Source organism: Cyrtonyx montezumae, unplaced genomic scaffold (assembly GCF_038088225.1).
Source record: "Cyrtonyx montezumae isolate F1298 unplaced genomic scaffold, pur_monq_1.0 scaffold_3, whole genome shotgun sequence".
Taxonomy (NCBI): domain Eukaryota; kingdom Metazoa; phylum Chordata; class Aves; order Galliformes; family Odontophoridae; genus Cyrtonyx; species Cyrtonyx montezumae.
Genome location: NW_027072034.1, coordinates 99,672,443 through 99,692,435, shown reverse-complemented (window position 1 = coordinate 99,692,435; position 19,993 = coordinate 99,672,443). Strand labels below are relative to the sequence as shown.

General features: G+C 40.2%; 1 protein-coding gene across 5 annotated transcripts in view; it reads right to left on the bottom strand.

The window, feature by feature from the left end:
* The window catches only part of EPS8 (EGFR pathway substrate 8, signaling adaptor), a 127,069-nt gene that overhangs the window by 64,200 nt on the left and 42,876 nt on the right, over positions 1 to 19,993 (bottom strand). The window contains exon 1 of one of the 5 annotated variants that reach the window (XM_065742571.1): positions 17,928 to 18,010. The exons of 3 other annotated variants lie outside the window; for them this stretch is intronic. The gene's annotated coding sequence lies outside the window, so the exon portion shown is untranslated. Of the gene's footprint in view, positions 1 to 17,225; positions 17,245 to 17,927; positions 18,011 to 19,993 lie in introns of those variants that run through there. One more of the 5 variants, XM_065742572.1, reaches the window with a different exon arrangement.

The window sequence follows — 19,993 nt, the reverse complement described above, 5'->3', positions numbered from 1 at the left end:
GATCGTTGTTGCAGTTTAAACACAGTTGATACTGCTTCTATTCACAGCATGTGAAAGAAATACACTAGCTTAATAATTGTAAAAAAAAAAATCAATAACAATGTGCACCCAATCAGTGCTAAAATGGGGTTGAAAAAAATCCTCTTCCTCAGTCTGGGTCAACAAAGAAGAGTTGGGTCACTGTGACCTTCTGTATCTTTTATAACTTAACACACATAACAGCACTGCAAGAGGAATACAAGGATGATGTCTCATGCACACCATCTCACTTGTTTTTCCAACTAAGCCATCCAAAGTAAGCAGACGTCAACTTGCATTTTCCCAAAGGAGCCCACTAGGCAAGTTTTTAGGGGAATGAAAAAAGTATTACTGTTACTTCATCTATATATTATCTTACATTATCTCAGTGTTTTTCTAAACCGTATCCCCTTGCTTCTTCAACTTTGCATAACCTCTTCTCTTTCCTCATATTGTTTAATTCAGCCTTATGCTTTCCTCCTCCTTTTCCTCTTGTCATGAACATCTACAGCAGTATTTCAAGAAAGAAGAGAAGTACAGTCCCCACAGGTCCCTCATGATGTCAAGGCCTTTGAGAAAGTCACAAAGCTTGCCATCAGAATGATGACTATCCTCATCTGTCTGATTGGGTTGGATGACCACAGAGATAATTAACACTGACAGCTATAAATATCGTATTTCCCAACACAGATTGCAAAAGCATTAGAGAGGTGAGTTTTTTTGGTAAATAGATTTTCTAACTTATACTTTCCAACTATTGTTTTAAACATTTTCTTCATGAACCAAACAGGTAGTATTGAAGAGACTCCCTACCTCAAACTGGTATTTTGTGAAAGGCTTGGAGAACAGGGGCCCATTTTCCTGCTTCTCACCCACTACCTTGCACGCTAAACAGACCTAAATGACTTCATAAATTCTTTTTGTTCTCTCCAGATTTGCCCTTACTTCAACATGTACATACCTCATATCCACATTACTTTACCAATATGCTCACCATATTTTATTGCAGAGAGGCCACAAGATTATAGAAAGCCTCCAGTGATGTGCTGTCCATGTGTAGTAAGTTCAATACCCATAGCCAAAGGCATTGGCACAATTAATTTCTAGCCAAATTAGCTACCTTTGTGCCCTTTATGGAAGAGAAAACAGCATGGCTGGAGTCCAGCACACTGAAGGTGACATTTCAGCAAAATACACATCCAAAAAATATGCTCCCTTTGCTATTATTCAGATTTGTGATTTAGTTCTTCCAAACAGAACTGAACTGCAGACAATACCACTCTCTCAGGTGATGTTAATGAGAGATATATGTATCCATTTTTTCTAAAAGCAGCATAAGAAATAAAACCAGGGCCAGCTAGGTGCTCTCATCAGCCCAGGGACATCAAAGATTACAGGGATTACAGCCTGCTTCCTGCTATCAGACTGCTCACTTGGGCATGGGTCCTGGCTGCTTTCCAATCCCACTGTTGGAGCAGTACCTCTTGAAAATCTTGTGCCCAAAGGAAAAAAGGGAACAGATGAGGCACAGGTGAGTCCTGTGAGGGCACAAACAGCCTTCCCTTCTGCTCCTGAAGGATCCACACTAATGGATCCTCTTCTACCCCACCAGAACTGCAGTACAGAACACAAATTGAATCACATCTGGTCATTCAAGGCCCCTGGGAGGGCCTTCAGTTTGGACTTCCATACTTGGCTAAAGAAAAGGCACAGAGGGTTTCAGCTGACAGCCTCGAGACATGCTAAAACCAATACACATTTGGAGAAAAAATTACTACTGGTTCTCTAGAGATAAAGAAAAAGCACATGCTCTTAAGACTCAAATAATGGCATTCAGGACAAATAATCTCAAAACTCTTTATCGTTTCTGTCAGATCATGCCTCGTTGTCCCTATCTTCCTAGTGAAGAACAAAGCAACTCAGTTTAGAAGAATTCCCAGAATATCTGCATGCCTCTGCAAGGAACTTAATAGACAATCAGAGACTGTGGGGAAGGAGAGTGTCTATTATCATGTAATAGAAATCCCAACAGGCATCCAAACATCTGGTGCCCAAGTGAGCACCAGAAACTCTGGTGCAGATAACAGCTGGGTTTTGGCCTCACTCCTCAGCCTGCACAGAACCTTATCACCATTTCATGGCAGCTAAAAGCAGAAGCATCAGCCTGACAGCCACCACACTCTTCCTTTAGCCTGGTGCTTCTCAAAGCTCAAGCAACACCAAACACCCACTTTGCTTGTAATCATTAGCAGAAGCAGCAATGTAACTGTAATATCCATGACCAGAGGGCACTGGCACACCACCTGGTCAGGATGAAGTGCCCCAGTAGCACACATCCCACAGCAGCGACGGCCATCCTTTGAAACTCCTGATATTCACAGCACAGCCTCTTCTCAGCAATGAAGTTAAAAGCACCAAATTGCAGCAGACTGCACTTTCTTTGAGTGGTTAACCAGCAAGTCTTAAAATTGCATTCTATATATGATAGGAAGGATGCTCTAATGTGTCTTTTTGAGAGATGCTTTTGAACTTGCTTCTGAAATGGAAGAATGGGCAATGTGATGTCATGTACTTTGCACTTCCTTAATACCAGGCTGTTCTTACCAGTGTTCCTCTCTGTGTCATGCTTTCGTGCACCCTGAACGAGGATAATACACAGGATGCACAAAGCAATATAGAAGCTAATGTCAAACTGGCTGCAAATGCTTTTCCGGAGATGATTTCCAAAACCGTCCAAGTTGAGGCAAGGAACGGAAGAAATCCCTCACTCATGAGTCAGGCTGTTGGCCCAAGCACACAGTGTTTCATTAGTCAGAAACATCTTTTGGACACCCCCGGCTCAGGAGCAGAGGGCTACAGGGAAGGGAGAAAACAACCAAAGCTCCAGATTTGTGAACTTTCACTCCTCTGTGAAGGAGAATGCACAGAACTTGATGAATTCGGGACATATTTCAAACCACAGGGAAACTTTAAGTGGCAGAATGAGGTTTTGAGTATTTCTGAATTATCTAGAGAGAAATGCATCTCTCAACTATAATATATTTTGCCTACTGTCCACATCTCACTAAACTGAATTCAGCTGTGTTCCTCTCTCCTAAGCCTACAAAGAGGGGCATTCAAAAAACCTCACTTCCACCATTTTTTAAATATTAATATTCTCGTATTTTCTTTAAGATCCCTGGCTTACTGCAGAAAAAAAAAAAACCAAAACACTGTAAAGGTGATTGCTAATACAGGAAATACTTGAAGCTACAGCTCAATACTTAAAATCAAATTTTTAGAAAAGCAGGAAAAGGAAGTCCACAAGGTTACCAAAACTCTTGAAAACCCTGTTAGGACAGGAAGGAAAATTCAGAACTATTTAGAAGTGGGATGCAACACATTACTGAGATGGATACTGCCTGAAAACTGGAATCATTTTTCAATCAATTCCAAGATATCCAAACTATTAGCATGAATTGGTAGGGAAAGAGCATTTTAAAAGGAGAGCATCAAGAGATGCAAACCAGTCTCTTTCCAAATGAAAGCTATCGTTTCCCTTTTTCAGACCTACCCTTTCCAGAGAGTGGAAAGAGGGTGAAGGAACCACAAATCAATCAATTGCCCAGATTCCATCAGCCTTTTTTTATTACTGATTTTGAAGTGTAACATTTCAGGAGAATCAGGAGATTTGCGTACATCAGGATGATTCTCAGAAAAAAAACATGGTGTGAGTAATATTTGTGCACATGCTGGTACAGTCAGCTGGACGTTTTTGTCATCTTTAACACTCCGTTCCAAATGCCTCAGTAAATAATTTATTTCAATACAATATGCTTGCTCCCAGGATTAAATCCCACACTGGATAACTCGAGCACTCCTGTACACGGATCACTCTGCTCAGAACTCCCCAGAACACCTAACTCAAAAACCTAAAGCAGAAGAGACTGGCACTCTGAATACTCCAAACTCACAATGAAGTTTTAGAAAGGCAATTTACTCTTTCCAGAGATTTGCAATCTCCCTCTTCTTGCTCTGCTCTTAAAAATACACACCCTCCCGTGATTCTTCTTCAACACCTTTTCTTTAGACATAAAGGGAAAAATCTCAAGTGCCAATGTCAGGTTGTTTGAGAACGAAACTTCACAGCTTTGACAAATTTTAAGAATTAAAAAAAAAAAGGAGAGAGTGAACTTGAGAGCCTATTCCCATTTTAAGTTGCTAGGCCATGCTGGAATAGAAATTTACATATTCTGCAGCTATATCAATTTTTTTTTAAAGATATTTTATCTGCGTATCGTGGTTACCGTGTTATATACATTACGAAAAAGTATAGGCAGCATTTGATTTTTATTTGTTTTGACTACCATATATAAACAGTCTCTGGGAAGTAAATTAGTCAGATGTTAACTGTTGCAACTAGAAACCGTCCAGGTTCAGTGAGGGCTCCACGGAGGTATAGTTTAATTATTTACAGTTTATTTCACGATAGTCTAGATTCCAAGGTTATTTATCACCAAGAATGAATATAAGTCACTGGTTTCTATTTTTGTAGTGCAGCCATTAGCACTTAGCAAGAGCAGCAAGGTGAGTAGGAGGAGATATCCACCCTTAAACAGCAGAAAGAGATGGACTTTACGAGCTAGAAAAATACTAGAGGACAAATTTATTTAGAATTACAGAACAACCTGGGTTGGAGGTGACCTCATCCAGTTCCAATCCCTCTGCCACAGGCATGGCTGCCTGACAGTTTTAAAAGCAGGTATCTTCAATGAGCTCAACAGAGGCAACTGCAGCCACCCCATTAGCCCCTGTGCCCACAGGAGATGTCACATACGAGCCCTTGAGTGACAGTGGTTGTTAACCATGTGGCCATGCCCAGCCACGGGGTTTCCTACCACAGGATCCTCTCCCAGATTAGCAGTACAGTAAGCATACACCCCTTGAGCAAAGTCCAAAGGTTTCAGAAACAATATACCTGGGAGAAGGGGCAGCAATATTACCTGGCACTGGCTTATGAAACAACAAAATGACACATGACTGACAGGAACCTTGGCAGCCAACTCTGCCAAAGCAGACCACAGCTGGAGGGTGTACCCAACAGTGCAGAACGACCTGCTTGCCACCATCCCCAGAGACAAGGAAACCTGAAACTGGTGACTGTGCTTTATGGTTTGGGCTAGATGTCATCTCAAGTGCATCTGGATTTGCGTGTTTATTGCAGGAACCTCCATAGCCCTAAAAGAATCTCCCACTCCACACACGAAGAGAGCATTTCTTCCTGCTCTCCTATGCTTAGAAAAAAAAAAAAAGAGGAAAAAAATAATGAAAACTAAGAAACTAAGGCAGAGTTCAGGGCAATATTTAGGCTCTCTATGGCACGGCTTGTGTGGACAGCATGCACCACTGGAACCAGCACACTCACAAGCTCCCAGAGAGACAATGTGGATAGCTTGCAAAGAGGATCCAGGAAAACTCCAAGTGGCACAGAACTTGGATGAAGTTTCAGACTGGGGATATGTAACTTACTAATACATGTATTACAAATACAAATGAAAAGAGCACTATCTTCAGCATTTACACTATCTTCAGCATTTATCTTCCAAAATAAATAAATAAATAAATAAATAAAGGTTGTTTCAGATCGAATAATCAAATATTAGGTAATTAAAGCAGATATCAAAGGTATAAAGCATGTACTAGTCCTGTGTTGATTTCACTTTTGGTCTGGTATTTGTACCATTTTAGATTTGTACTTATTTTTCAGATTCCAAATGTATGTGATTCTTCTTCTACTTGAAGGAAAAAAGTAAAAGGAACAAAAAGCAACAAAAACTATGTTATGTACTAGTATCTGATGTACACTGGACTACAAATACATAAACATTTATGAGGGTACATATCGTTATAGACAACAATGATATGCTTATGCCATGCGATGACAGCAACAAAACAAATTCTTGGTTTCAGAAAGAATGAAAGTTCAGTGATTCAAAAGCATAACAAGTCAACCACAAAATGAATAAAATGCAAATGTATCACTGAGATAAGATTACTGTAGAAAGTTTCATTCTAGTGAATAAACGGGATCACTGTATTGTTACTGAGCTGTTTCTAAACAGGCATAAAGAGCTATCAGCATGTTAATGAGCTATCAGAGATGATAAAAAAAGCTACAGAACAATCCTTTTTTTAACCTTGCTTTTATCCCCATACACACTACTTCCATATCTTTAGCTCTAAGCATTGCAGCTTGCGCTCTTTTTTGGAGAGTTAAGAACAAGAATATTCAACAGAATTCATTCAAGATATAAACATAGACCTTTATTCCTAGTATCTATCAAATATATAGTGGTGACCTTAGAATATCAGCCTACAAGAGTCTTACACTGAAAAAGAAAGACACATGCTTAACTCCCCTCTGTCTTTCAGCTTGTAAGTCACCTGTTGCTTTCTGACACTACTGCACTCACCAGCTCATTGGCTTGCAGCATCTACTTCGTAAATGCATCATGCTTACTGGCCTGGTATATATTACAGAATAATTAGCATTTGCAACGATCTCTAGAGGTCATGCAGTCCAACCTGCTACTCAAAACAACTTTGAAGCTAGCCCAGGATGTGATCTATGAGTTGTATAATACAATCACAATTGGATGTATCGATCCCAATTGTTGTATAATACAATCACTATGACTCCTCAAGCCACAATACAGACAGCAAGTGATCAACAATTAACTCCTCAGTGCCAGTAAAATAAACTCTTCCATCTTGTTCTCGCATTTACATCCCATCACATCTGAATAGAATCAAGAGCAGAAGTAAAGAGCCTGGAAAGAGCACAGCTGCCAACCTGTGAATGACATCCAGTTCAACTTTTAGGAAACTTGTTTGGGCAAACAGGCTGTTGACAAGGAGATAGAGTAAGGGCAGAAAGCTGCAGGAGCAGAGGAGAAAGGTGGACAATGTATGGGTGGAAGGACTGGGGCCAGAAGTCGAAGGAGCATTTCTCTGGAGGAAAACAGCACAGCTTAGTTGGCTGATACATGGAGAGGTTCTTGTAAATCCATTAAGTATGGCCTGCATGGTCCCTGGCGACTCAGAGATCCCACTTCAGGAAGACATCTGTATTCACAACAGCCTTGCCACAGCTGTTCATACACTCCCCTTAACTGAGGCCTCACCATGGAGCTGGGGAGGGGAGTGATTGGGTTACAACAAACGCCGTCCTCTGGCACAGAACACAGAATGAATGTTTACTATCTCGAACAGACAATCTGTCAAGTTGTAAAGTGATGTCATAATTCTGGATGAGTGTAATTCACATATAGATTTATTCATGTATATGTAAAGATATATATACGTGTGTATATATATCATATACACACACACATATATATTCAAAGACAGATATTTAAATAAGAATCATAGTCCCTCAATAAGCCTTGATATGTTTGGCTTTGCCTACACACTGAAGCTGCAGGAAGCATCTATGCCAAGTGCAGCAGGCTGTACATTACTTAATGGTTCAAACATCCTACACCACAGTTTGTCATAATTCCCACATGCAGGAACAAACCTCGTAAAGCTCAGGATAATGTTGAAAGCAAACTGCTTGGAAGGTAGAAAAAAACAGGAATAAGTCTTGCTGTTCATATTGTGACCATATGGGCTAATTGAGTAACTGCTGCTTCACCACCACCACCAAGGTTCTGAGCAAATTCCAGACACTATAGCAAATCATACTGCTTACAACCCCCAGTGACCATAGCAGTTCCCAGCAAAATGAATACATTCCTCCTTCCCCCTTCCCTCTCTGCAGAACAGCTGAATGACCACAGAGGTGGGGAAGGTCAGTGCAGATGAGAAAAAAATGTTTAAAACACTGTTTCACTAGATTTTAAGCAATAAGTGAAGATCTCAGAAGGAAGTCCAAGTTTATTAAAAATGTCATTGACTTAAAAGAAGACATTGAAGTTTCAGGAATTCTTCCCACAAGTCAAGTGAGCGATAGCACCAACATCTCAAAACTGTCAAACTGAAAATGAAACAAATACAATGCTAAACAGCAATACACAGATGGTATTAGGAAGAGGATGGGGAGAGTTCAAACCTCACATACTCTTCAGTTTGCAAAGTACCATAAATGATTTCATTCTCTTGCAGGTCACATTTAAGGTTTGGTTTCTATTTTTACCCTTTCTTTAGCTTCTTATTCTGCAAGTAAGCACAAGTTCCTGAGGTTCAGATGTGTTGAACTTCATGAGGTTCTCCTGAGCGCACTGCTCAAGCCTGTCTAGGTCTCTCTGGATGTCATCCAATCCCTCAAGAACGTTGACCACAAGGGGATGGATATTGTTCCCCCAGTCCCCAGATTCTGACATGTGCTCAAGGAGTGTGTGAAAAGCAGTTGCCAGTGAAGACTGAGGCAGAAAAGTTCTTCAGTTACTCAGCCTTCCTCTTGTCTGTTGTTACCAGCCTGCCTGTACTGCTCATTAGGAAAGTATGCATTCTTGGGCTATCCTATTCTGTCTGATATACCTTTAGAAGCCTTTCTTACTCCTCTTTTCACTCCTTGCCAAGCCCGTTTCCAGCTGGGCCGTGACCTTCCTGATCCTATCCCTATAACAGACTAGGAGCATCCTTATACTCCTCACAAGGTACCTATCCCTGCTTCTTGCCCTTCTTCATCATCTGTCCCTTCTGAACAGCTTTTAGCTGTTGATAGCCACATTTCAGTCATGGGTTCAAGTTTCAGTGATGGCAATTATGTCATGGTTTTCTAGAAGCATGGTGACTTCCAACTCCTGTTTGTTTCACAAGCTGTGTACATTGGTATAGAGGTACCTCAGCTGGATAGATGGCTGGATAAAGAACTGGCTGAAGGTCTGAGCCCAGACAGTGGTGGAGAATGGATTTAAATCCAGCTGGTGACCAATCACAGGAGGTGCTCCCCAGGGGTCCATACTGGGGCCTGTCCTCTTCAGTATATTTACTAATGACCAGGGTGCAGGCATTGAGTGCACCCTGAGTAAGTGTGAAGGTGACATGTTGATGACCATGTTGAGGGACGTGGTTTAGTAAGAACTATTAGTGATAGAATGACAGTAGGATTGGATGATCTTAGAGGTCTTTTCCAACCTTTTATGATTCTATGGCCTTGGTGCCTTCTTGGAGAATAACTCCTTAATTTCTTTGAAGTATTTCACTTGAGTTTTCCTACTGTCTTCTATTGCCTCAGTGGTCCCTGGCTCATGGTCGTAAGATTTCAGATGTGCTGCAGTGTTGCCAGCACATCTCAGAGCAGCAGGTTGAGGGCCTCCACTAGCACCCTGTCCCTCTAACCTAACTGTGATGTCCCACAACTTGTCAGGGGCAGGCTCACTATTACCCAGCTCTTCCTCCAAACCTGTTTAAAGCTCTGCCAATAAGACCTGCTAGCTCTTCCCCAAAGCTCTCTTCCCCTTTGAGAAAGATAAAACTGAACTCACTACTTTTTGCATGTCTAAAGACAAACAGAGAAGTTAAAATCAAATGAAGCATCTGAAAACCCTGTGCTCGTCTTGTGCTATGCTCTAGCTTCCTACCGGCCAACTGTTGTTTTATCTCTGGCATTTTATCAACAGTTCCAGGGTAGCATACAAATAACTTCATGGAATAGCAAGTTTCTTTGAATCTATTTGATTAATATTGAATAATGGGGAAAAAAATGTAGGAAATAACCTTTAAAAGCAGGTTTGAAATACTTTTCTGAATGCAGTTTCTCCACAAATGGGTATACACTTCACTTCTTCTGCAAGAGTACTATCTTCAAAATAAATATAAAGTGCTTTGAAAGTAAAGGCAGCAGTTCTGCTCTGATAAATAACAACATAAAAAAGGCATCTCCTCACTCAGCAAATCTGGCTCTGGTGCAGAGTTAAGAGTGATTGCTGCTGACTAGCGAGATAAATAAGGTCTACTGCTTTTGTGCTTGTTTGTAATAGGATGTTGATGCTACTGTAGCAAAGCAAACTGAATGCTGTTGCTCCATATATAAAGCTAAGTTCTTCATTAGTTTTCTATTACAGATTCAGATGGTCCCTACCACACCACTTGGTAACAGGTGACGTGATGAAGAGACAGTGTTAGAGCACGCTTTGGTCTGCACAAACTTAATGAGGTGAAAATGCTCAGGAAGGGAGATGAGCCTACCAGACTGCCCAGCGTTTAATTCAGAACCAAACAGAAGCCTCATAAAGCTACTTTTAAACAACCACTTTTCAATTCAAGGGTTGCAGCTTTTCCTCATAAAATGCTCTGGATACAAGCACTATTAAATTGGAAAAACTAGAGCAGCAAATCAATAAGCACACACATTGGTACAAAAAGATTTAAGAAGTAGTTTTCCCTGTCAAAGTTCCACCAACTGTGTTGGCTGTATGTATAATACATAGAATAAAAATGCAACAAATATATTATTAATAAATACCAACTCATCATCTCAAGACTATAGACCTGAAAATCCATTTCACCTTGTGATCCTATCAGAATGAGACTAAACAATATTTTGCAAGACTGATTAGTAAATGATTGAGATGAAACAGTCCACAAAAGTTCCAAGCGATTGGCAAGCTACCATTTCTTAGAAACTATTAGGAATATTAGGAGATAAAACATAAGCTTGAAAGTGAGGGTTTAAAATGTTTTGGATTTTATTTTGACAATACTTAGCGTAAATAACTAGTAGTGTTGCCTGCTCTTTGGAATCTAGACATCAGAGAGATAAGGAAGCCTTTTAAAAAAGAAATAGATAGAAAGCAGGAAGACTGGCTTCCACAGCCACCCAAGATGCACAGACAAAACAAATCATCGTTACTTTCTTAACATATCTGACTTGAAGCTCCTGAAACTTAACTATTTCTCTTTAATGCAACACAGCATATATCACATTTCCATCTGCAAGCACTTGAGACTTCCCTAATGCCCCAGAAAACAGTCAGCAGTGCTACCCTGTGCCACCCTGCAGTTTTCTCAGAACAACCCAGATCTTTCTACCGTGTCTCATATTTTTTTTCTAAATACAGAGCTCTTTATAAAGTAAACTTCATTGTTGAACTTACTGAGCAGACATATTATTCAAATTAGTGGGCAATATTTCTTAAATATACGTATCTACATATATAGATAGATATGTATATTACAAAGAGCTCTCAATTTGAGCTCATGATACATCAGATGTGTTTCACTTCATGCCTCCAAGGAATAAATCAAATACTTAGGTCAGAGAAGCACTAGAAGCTTCTTATTATTACTGTCAGTCAGAGCTTCTAATTCCTTCCACATTTCAGATTCAAAAAAACATTTTCCCTACATTGAGGGATTCTTAAAGTGCTGCAAAAGCAGATTAGAAGAGCTGCTCTCCTTTTGGCTAAATCTTCAGTATGTAATGTACCAATTCTTTTGGTACACAAGACAATAATATAAAGCAAGTTCTCTCAAATGCGTGTCTTTTTATGACTGAAGCTTGGTGAAGAGAGATCTCCACTCCTGCAAATGCTTCCCCCATGGGCTTAACTTCCTAATACATAAGTGCACATATTACTATCTGCTTTTCTTCAGCCTGATAATTAAGACAGCTGTTCAAGCTGCTGAGACATGTGCAACATGAGGTTGAGTCTCAGGATAAGAATCAGTGGGCAGGTGACAGGACTGCAGGCTTCTAATGCATCTTGACACAATTGCAGGTGTAGGATGCCTCCTACACCTAGGTTTGGGATAAAGTGTTTTTAAACACATCTGTTAATGTGTAGGGATACCACCTGTGCAACATGCACTCATATGTGTTTTACTCCAAATACACGCACTTCAGAAACAGTTCCAGAAACTTAAAATACCATTATATGGATTTCATGAAAAGGGTTAAAATTAAATGGGTATTTCCATGAAAATTTACCGTGGAAGTACGAGATGTCTCCTTTCCAAAGTGTGAGACAACCAGTACCACCTATCCTTCCCAGGACAGGTTAGGGATTACCTCCAGCTGCCACATTCTATCTTTCAGAAGCATTTTGTATCTCATTTCTTTCACACTGCCTAAATCTCAAAGTGCAGCACATCTTTGACCCCAGAAGGTAGGCTGTTTCTCACTCAAGACTTTGAACACACATGCTCTTTATGATCAAGCAGGTATCAGGTTCCTTGTGGGAAAATATCCCTATATTTTCCTGTCAGTCTAGTAATAACACATGGTTCCCTATTATTTCACAAGGAAACTCTGAAAAGTTTTTTTTTGTTTGTTTTTGCTTTGTTTTGTTTTTGTTGCCAGTTCTTATGACTCATGTGAAAGACAGAAAAGCAGACTTTCACAGTTTATCAACAGATGTTTCCTCCATGACTGTTCCCTTGTTTGGGCTTGACAAGCACAACCTACTAAGTGGAAGTACTTCTCTATACCTGCCAAACCAACCTAACATACTATTTGCTCTTGTGCTTGCTCGTTGTCTCTGCTCTGATCACATATTCACATGGCACAATGAAAAAGCACACTGAAGATGTCTCAAAAACTGGTGAGTTCCCACAATAACACACTGAGATTTTTGGTCCTGTCCTAAAAACAGCAATGTCTGAGCACCAAATTACCTAGGCAGTTGTGCTGATGCTCATTGTGCTGGGTTGGTAACTTAGCCTGAATCTTACAAATTCAGCACACGGCCAACCTGCTAAAGAGTCTGACATCTTCCTTCTTACAGCCCACTAAGCATTAAGGACATAATTATTTCTACTTCCATACCCCACTCTACCTCTGTGTCAACTCCCTAGGCAGCTTCTTCTATTTCTGTGGCACAGGAGGGGTTGAGCAAGGGAAGAAAAAGGTGAAAATAAGATGACAAAGGAGTGTGTCATACATGCATTAAGAATTCCTTCAATTCTATCTCTCTGGACTTTAAAAGTTGTTCCATCTCCTGCATTCCATACTTCCAATCAACAGATGCCTTCTGCTTTCCAAAATGAATGTGAGTAAAGCTTTATAGTGCTTTGTTCTTGTTAAGACAGAATATCAGAACATTCTTGCCTTTCATTACTTAATGGAGCTAAGAATTCGGGTACTTTCCTACCCTTCCCTAGGGAAGGAAAGAGAAAGGAAGGCACTGAAAAAAACACTTCTTTTGGTCCTGAAGTTTCATTGCCCCCCATCTTCACCCAGATATCACTGTCATGAGCTGGCCTTCAGGTACTTCCTCCAGAGAAGAGGCAGCATCCCTGCAAGGGACTTGAGGGGCTGCACATCTAGACTGCATGGCTCTTGTGCTCACTGCAAAGGAGCTTTTGCTAATGGGTTGTAAAGCTTAAGAGCATTCAGCTCTCCAAGAATAACATGTATGTCCTTGGTTGTCTGAAGACTTCACATAAGCATTTTCAATCTCGAAAGAGAAAAAAGCAAAAGCTTTTGAAATTTAACTCATTCTGGCCAAAAAAGTGGTCCGAAGGAATAACCTCTGAGTGTGTACATGCACTCTGGCCACTGCAAACAGATTGCACTGTGTGCTCACTTGGGCAAGCTCTTATCACAGGATCACAGAGTCATGGAATGTCTTCAGTTGGAAGGCACCTTAAAGATCACCTAGTTCCAACCCCTTCTCATGAATGAGCTGCCACTCGAAAGCTCAGGCTGCCAAGGGCCCCATCCAACCTCTCCTTCACGTGTCTTGATTCAGCTTATCCATTAATCTGTCCTTATTTTGTATTTTGATTTAAAAAGATAAAAAAATCATGTGTTCTAACTCACGAGCAGTACGATAGCACCAGATTTTCCAAGCATTGGTTAGTACAAACAGAATTAAAATGCATTTAAACTCAGCTGCAAACATGGATTTCAGTAGACACTATCAACTCAGGTAGAAAAATAAATAACAGTATTTTTCTAGGCTAACCCTGATGTTTGGACAGGTGTCTGAGATTTATAGGACATGATGGTTACTGAAGTATTCACATCTGGGCATTAGAGCTGTCACCAACTTATAATACGTTTCCTTTCCTCCTGATTTGGATAAAAAACAAAACCAAAATATCCACTCTCACATATCAAATTTATCTCCTTGACTGAGCACAGAAGTGAATAACCTGGCTGCTTTTTTTCCTTTCAACTCAAAACGCATTAGAGAGTAACAGCACTCTGCACTTTGATACAGTGCTGAAAGGAGTTCTCTCCATGTGAAGAAAATACAGACCTTCCGTTTCTTTTTATGAGCAAAGAAAAAAAAAAGGAGAGATGGAAGTAAAAAGGAAGTTCTCTGAGGAGAAAGGGTGCATTTATTTGTGTTTCTCCATGCCCCTTTCATCACAACTTACATTTGCATACCCTGTTTTTCCTGAGAAAAGATCTGGTGACTGGAAAACCAGTACTGATAAATGAACACACACACACACACACACACAAAAGCATTTAAAACAGAAAAACCATTAAGGTTGAAGCCTTATTCATAAAGATCTCTCTAGTCAGTCCCACTCCTAGAGAGGCTGCTATGAGCCAGACCTCCTCAGTTCCCCGGCTTTTGCCTTTAGCTCCACACTTTCATTTATACAGTTCCCACTATCCTGGCTCTTAATTATAAGTAAAATTGGCAGACCAAAAGACTGCAAAGACAAATTGGAAGAGGGAGAGCACTATGGGGAGGGGAATGCCAACTCACTGCTGCCTGTGGCAGTAATCAAACAGTTAAGTGACAGCTAATTACCTACATTCCTACACTTGCCATTCAAGGAGGAAAAAAAATTCGATGTTTCTTCTTGTATATGCTGTTTTACATCCCATATTTTTCATCCTCTATTTCAGTATAAATCAGGTCTGCAGCCCTTCGCAAAGGATTTGCCTCCAAGCTCAATTAATTGCCTGGTGTAAGGATTCTGTAAAATAATGTTTCTTTATTGTGCATTGCAAAGTTACAACATTACCTTTTTCATTTTGAGTGGGATACTTTAGAATGGAACAACAAATGCCTAGCACAGACCTTTCATTAAAACAAGTAGTAACAGAAGCCAGGTATAACTGCTGAAATATTTGCTCTGGTAAATCCTAGCGCTTCATTGGTCTTCATTTTAAGAGTGCTTTTGTAATCCTTATAAACAAAACTACTTTGGAACAAAAATGCCCATAATGAAGAAGTGAAACATGGATTGGCATCCCTATGGTACACCCACTCCAAGGAATCTCCAGGAGCAGACTGTTATCCTCCAAACTGCAGATACCGTCACCCAAAGCCTTTCTTTCTCAGTGCTTTGCAACTAAAATAAAACAAATTGATTATTAAACCCAGCTTCTGCTACTTCATTCTCATTGAAAGTAACTTAAGCTTCCTGAGTTTGAAGTGAGAATTCTTCAATACCGCACACCAATATAAATCTCAGAACAGGCTGTTGTAAAAAGTAGCTTAATTGCAGTCTAATCTGATGAACTCTAAGTAGTATTCTTCCTTAGCACTAAAGGAAATTATAGAATATTTTACAAATAGAGAAGATTTGATGTTTCCTTTTTCAGGAAAAGAGAAGGTGAACAGAGAGTGCTGCCAAGAAGGGGACATACAGGAATCACAGAATCACAGAACTGTAGGGGTTGGAAGGGACCTTTAGAGATCACTGAATCCAACCCCCTGCCAAAGCAGCTCCCTAGCCCAGGTTGCACAGGTAGGCGTCCAGGTGGGTCTTGAACATCTTCAGAGAAGGAGACTCCACCACCTCTCTGTGCAGCTGTGCCACTGCTCCGTCACTGCACTGTGAAGAAGTTCCCACACGTTTGTGCAGAACTTCCTATGCATCAGTCTGTAGCCATTTCCCCTTGTCCTCGCAGAGAGGAGTCCAGCCTCGTCCCTTTGCCTCTCACACCTTACATATATATAGACATGGATCAGATGCCCTCTGAGTCTTCTTCTTCAAGGCTGAACAGACCCAGGTCTCTCAGCCTTTCCTCATAAGGGAAACTGAGGGACAGAAAAGGCAGAACAACACTCAGTGCAGCACTGAAGTAGTAATCGTTGCCGTGAGGCTGCTTGCTGTCAGCTGTGCACAGCTATTGCCCTGAATTCACGCTAAAAGGCATGAATCCACTGTCAGAGAGAGAGGAGTTGCAACTGGGAATCCTTTGCCATGTTTCAGTATGCACAGCACACTGCAGATGCAGGACATTTTTAAAATACAGAGAAAAAAATATATAAAATCCTCTCAAAAACATCAACTGGGGTTGTTTGCTAATAAATACATCTATTTATATACTAAAATATTCAGTTCTTTATCCTGTTTAACACAAATATTGTAAGAGAAAATACTGAGGCATCAAAATTAAACATACCAATTTGTATAAAGCAGAATCAGAAATGCCAGTACCAGTGGAAGGTGACAAAGCACAGGTTTTTATTTCCCAAAAAACTGAGAGGACTTTCCAGACAATTTACAAATTTTAAGAAAAAAAAAAAAGTTTAAGCTAAACTAACTAAAACTTTAATCTGAAGTGAAAAGCTCAACTTCTATATCTAAAACGTTTATAATTTATTATATCAGACTCTCTTCAATTAAAGTCCCAAATTTCAGAGTTATTGAGTTTTTAGTTCAGAATTCAATCTTTTTTAATATTCACTAAGTGCCTATAAACAATGTCCAGAAAATACATTATCCAACAGCAATATTTTTTAAATATCACACAAACTATTGGAAAAAAATAAAAATAAAAAAACCCAAAACACCGTGAAAAGCAGGTCGTGAAGCAAGTTTTTCAGTTTTCTCTTCTGAATGCATTTTAAGTATAAGCAGTTCAAGAACAGAGCCACTTCTGCTATATCACAGTGTTAACTGCTGGCACTGAACACTGGAAAGGAAAACGTAGCAGTTGCTTGTGCAAGCTCCAGGATTGCAGATCGAAGGAGCAGTAGCTAGCACCATTATTACTCACTAAGTTATTTCTTAGCTATTTTTATAAACATGGAATTTGTGGTCAAACCACTCCTTATTTACGTGACTAATTCCAAAGGTCACTCATTAATATCCACACTGACATCTGAAGAACAAGAACACTGCTTCTCACAAACTGAGAAGTGAAATTGGTCAAAATGTACTTGGGAAAAAGAAAGAAAAAAATGAATCAAAAATAACTACTTTATACAAGGGCTAACATCATAACAGCGGAGGAGTGATGCAGCCCAGCCAGCTCCACTGATTTCTCACAGGCTGACTGCAGATGGTGAAATGTTTCTACCAACCTCACCAAATCAGACTCTGAGAAAAAGGAGAGTGGGTGCCTGGGAGCATCCCTCTGCCTTATCTGCCATCCATACACAGACCAGGCTGCTGCCGTTTTCACAGAGCACGACAGCAGCCTCAAAACCTGAACTGCTTCCTACAGGTAACAAAAGGGAGCTGCCCCATCACCAAGCCCAATCTACCACTTCTACAAAGCTGAACATGATTTTCTCTGTTACTTCCAAGGCAACTTTCCTCGCTGTCTTCTTTGGTAATTCAGTTGTGTGAGAAGAAAGCTACAGTTGGCAGCTTTATCAGATTCACACTGCTGTTTCTTCTACTGTGAGCAATGAGGGTATGGAATACAGCCCTCAAAGTTTAACAGGAAAACTTTAACAAACAAACACACACCATGATTTTCTTTCAACTTTCTTTCAATGGCACGATAACAGACAGGCAGATGCAGCCATAATCTTGCCTCTCCAGTGCACAAGATCAAAGTGTCTATAAAATCTGGAGTTTCTATTATTGTAATATGGCAAAATAGAGACTGAACAAGGTGTCCTAAGTTACCTTGGACTTAGGTCTTTTATATTGCTTAAGAATGTACTGATAAGTACTTCAACCATTTCTAGTTACGGAAGGAAAGAAAGAAAGAAAGAAAGAAAGAAAAAGCTTACTGGAAAACAAAAGCAACAAGAATTAATTTAAAGCAAACATACCTGGATGCACGGCAGTTTACTTCCTGTTCTAGGACAAGGAGATCCTTCCTTGTCACTATGGGATGGGTCGATGTCTGCTTCCTACTTTTAAGCCCCTGACCTTCTTCATCAGTGACGTTGCTGGAGACGACAGGGCGAGCTGCCAGCCTGGAACCACAAGCTGAGCCCTGACTCACTGTGCCCCTGCCCTGTGCCAGGAGTTGCTGGTCCTCAACACCACGTATAGGAAGCCCAGATAGATACTAAACCTTCTGCCTTGCAGGCATTACAGGGTTTCAAATGACACTGTGAGAGAAAAAAAAGTGTTTTGTTTGTTTCCCTCAGCTCAAATTAACAATGCAGATAGCAGGTGACAAAGGGCGTTGGCTGAGTACTGCCAAAGGGATGGGTGAAAGTCAACAAGATCTGTAATTAAACCACAAAGAAATTCTTGGACTCAAAGTCATCTTTCATGGACACAGCAAAACGAGACTAAGCATCTGTAAAGGATGGGAAGAGAGAAAAACACCTGAGGCACTGTGTCAAGAACCTGAGCCCTTGTAACCAGCACAGCATTTCTGTGTCCCCCACATTTCTCCTGCACTCTGGGAGCAGAGGTGTATTTGGGGTATTTTCCCCCTTCCTTTCTCTGCAGGAAACACAAAGCTGGCTATGACCTCATGGTGTATCTCCTAGTTCCTCAGGGAAGATTTGCGTGCTGCAGTGAGTGCAGCAACACTCACAAAAATGAATGAGAGAAATAGTGCACAAGGCCAACACAAGGACAGGGCATTAACATCGTCCCACACCCACTCAAACCCATCTTCCATAGTTCCAGGAAGCTCATGGCCTACAGCTACATAGGCCCTACTGTAAAGAGCTCTTCTTCCCTCCTCTCAGATTCAAACCTATTGTCAGTGTCCATTGACAGACCTAATTCCTAAGAAAAGTTTACACTTGAAACCAGGGACTTTACTAAGTCAACAGGAAAATATTTGAATGATCTGTTAGGCTCATTAAAAAGCCCTCAGAGATAAGACTCTACTCCTTACTTTCCTGTCAGTACCACAGATGCTTAATTTGCTCCCAGGTGTAGAAAAAGTTGCTCCTGCAACAGAGGTACCATGTGTGCCACAGACACAGATGAACAGAAGCACAACCATCAGTTCAGAACTTCTAGACCAAAGGCAATACCACTCAGCAACACCTCAGAAGTGTCCCAGTCCCATATACACATCATGTCTACAAAAAAATATCCTTACTCCTATTTAAAAAATAAATAAGTTAATCATATATAAAGAAAAATGTCTAATTTTTCCCCTCTGTGCTGGATTCACAGCAGACCCTCTCTAATTCATATCTCTTCATCTCATTTTCTCAACCTGTAAAAGCAGGATTGTTCCTGCTTGTTCTCACTACTGGGTTCTCACTACTAGGCTGGCATTTGACCTTCTCTATCAATGTTTAGGACAAAACGAGACAAAATTCAGTACAGAAACATATTTTAGTGTAGCACTCAAAAAAGGAATTCTTCACTACTCAAAAACAAACTCAGTTTGATTACAAATTATATATATATATATATATAATGATTATGTCAGATTTCAGCCAAGTCATTCCTTTGATACAAACAACAACAAGAGTCATCTACTGTAGTATCTGCTGGAAAGTCCACACATTACTGTCAAGCCTCTACAACATGCTGAGAGAGGTTTGAAGAAACACACTTCATTCCTCTGGGGAAAAAAAATCCAAGCAATTAGAAAGGAAATCCTTAGGATTAAGGCTGTGTACTCACAGCTTACATTTTCATCATCTGAAAGGTGACATTAATGCTGTAAGTTCTCCCAGAGTCATATTTTACAAGACACTTCACTGCCAATATATTATATACAGTCAAAGAATGAACAGCCTGATATTATCAATAGTGTAAGACATATAGCCATTTTTTGTTACATACTTTGACCAGTGACAATTAATTCCAAAACAGCAAATAATGAATTCTTTCATAGGTTAATAACAGGTTCTTTCAGAGCTCCACCTCTAATAAAAATACTTTAAACATACAGTCAGGAGTCACCAACACT